The 2,452-nt window shown below is 44.1% G+C and overlaps 1 pseudogene; it reads left to right on the top strand.

Moving 5' to 3' along the window:
- Nucleotides 1–1,211: 1,211 nt before the first annotated feature.
- LOC125405701 (selenoprotein S pseudogene) lies at nt 1,212–1,986 on the top strand (annotated as a pseudogene).
- The last annotated feature ends 466 nt before the right edge of the window (nt 1,987–2,452 follow it).

Below are 2,452 nucleotides of genomic sequence, written 5' to 3' on the forward strand. Positions count from 1 at the left end.
TTTGTTCTAAAGATTTATTTATTTATTATGTATACAACATTCAGCCTCCATGTATGCCCACACACCAGAGGAGGGCGCCAAATCTCATTACAGATGGTTGTGAGCCACCTTGTGGTTGCTGGGGATTGAACTCAGGACCTCTGGAAGAGCAGCCAGTGCTCTTAACCACTGAGCCATCTCTCCAGCCCCAGGAAAGATTTATGTGTGTGTGTGTGTGTGTGTGTGTGTGTGTGTGTGTGTGTGTGTGTGTATAATGTGATGAAGTTACAACTCATTTTTCAGGACAGATAGACATGTCCAGAATTTATACCCTTTCTAACCTTTGGACAGAGACATGGTTTTTACTCAGGTACCCTATATAACAGTGAACATGAAAATGGCTTGCTGGAAAGGGCTAGAAAAGCCATTAATGACATTTCTACCACTCTCTCTTTTAACGTGCCACAATTACAGTCAATAGGTTACCAGATCGCTGGGGATTTCAAGACCCTAGGAGGACAAATATATAGGGCCCAACATTTATCAACTATACTCAAAGATCCTGTTGCCTATTCCCATAAAATTCCAGCCTTGTGCTCTGTATCTGATGTGATTGGTAGGATGTTTAGATTTGACTACACTTGCTTCCTCACATGTAACTTATTCCACCGGGTAATGGGATGCTTTCAGCTTTTTGTATTCATCATATTGGCCCCTTTGGGATGAAAACTCCTTATGATCATTTTGAGCTTGTTTAACAAACTTCATTTCAGGAAGAACCAAATGACAGAGACTCCTATCTCACCAGAAGGAACAGATTATCTTGATTCTGGCAGACACGTCTGTGCAAACTGTGATTGGAGAACCTTCTTCTGGAGATGTTTCCTCTCTATGGAGACATAGTGACACCACATGCCAGCAATGTTGTGTTCTGTATTCTTGGTGATACTCCACTAAGAAACTGTCATTTTTGCCAGAGGAGATGATCAGTATACACTGGTATCATACCCATTATGGATCCCTCCAGCGACTCACTATTAGCCTACAGAGAAGTGAAAAACAACACTGGAAACTAATTATGAAGCCCCCTGGACTCTTAGATGTTCTCATTAAGAAAAAAAAAAAAGTACTTGGAGAAGAGTGGCGGAAGTGCCGTTGGCAACGGCAGTCATGGAGCACGGCAAGGAACCCCCGGTCCGCGCGGCTGGCGCTGGAGACCAAGGGCCTGAGAATTTCTCCACGTCACAATGGGTTCCCTACCGGCCAGCTACGACTGCTGCCGCCTCTTCAGCTGCATCCTTCTCTACACTGTGATCCAGAAACGCGCAGTCCTTGACTGAGGGCGTTGAGGCAGAGGCAGCTGGACCAAGCTGAGGCTGATCTGGAACCTGATGTTGTTAAGCAACAAGAGGCTTTAGCAGCTGCTCATTTGAGAATGCAGGAAGGTCTAAATGGCCAAGGTGAAAATCCTGAGGAAAAACCAAGGCAGCTTGAAGAAGGGAAAGGAGGCAGAAGATTGAAATGTGGGACAGCATGCAAGAAGGCAGAAGTTACCGAAGAAATACAGGAAGGCCTCAGGAAGAAGATGATGCTGGGCTTTCTACTTCATCTGTCACCTCCAACGGAAAATCTGACAAAAAGCCTTTGCGGGGAAGTGGTTAGAACCCTCTGACTGGTGAAGTGAGTAGAACCAGCTCCTGGAGACCTGGACTCAGAGACGCATCAACTGGTGGGTGCAGCTAGGGCTCTCGTTAGTGTCACCTGACATTAGCAAAGTGAACCCTTAACCCTCAACTCAATTGTCTTAAACACACCTTCACAGTGACTGGCCAAGGAGAGGTGGCCATTCTTAATGACCTGTATTTTAAGGGCTTTGGTCAGTATGAGATAGAGACATTGCCGTTGGGTCACACTCTACATAGAGACAAGGCAGCCATTAATTTCATGGCTGCTTGCTAGCTAGTAGGTTGAAGGCCTCTTGCTATTTAGCAGACTTTGTGAAGGAGGCCAAGTGGTGACTTTTTGGTGTAGAAGTCCTTACTAATCGGACAGTCTCGGTGACAGGATGCGTTGAACGATGTCTTCCTTATAAACGGTGAGCCCACCCGTGAGGATTACTGATGTACACAGTTGATCAGATTTGCTTCTGTATATTTATGATTATGTACAGAACTTTGTGAAGAAAGAAAGAAAGAAAGAAAGAAAGAAAGAAAGAAAGAAAGAAAGAAAGAAAGGAGAAAAAGTTAAATACTTAAAAAGTTTTTTTAAGAAAAAAACAAAAAAACAAAACTGGTCCACAGCCACAACCCCCATTCTCTTACTTGATCTGATCAAGCTGGGATGATGCTCCGCTATGATTGGCTCAGCTTGGAGTCCTACAGCTCTAACCCTACTTTGACCTCCCTTGTTTAAAAGTAATCACATTGCCTTTAATTTCTAAATGTGCTTTTTCAGCTTGGCCTGTATCAAACCT

This window comes from Myodes glareolus, chromosome 13 (genome assembly GCF_982192425.1).
Source record: "Myodes glareolus chromosome 13, mMyoGla1.1, whole genome shotgun sequence".
In the NCBI taxonomy this organism is placed as follows: domain Eukaryota; kingdom Metazoa; phylum Chordata; class Mammalia; order Rodentia; family Cricetidae; genus Myodes; species Myodes glareolus.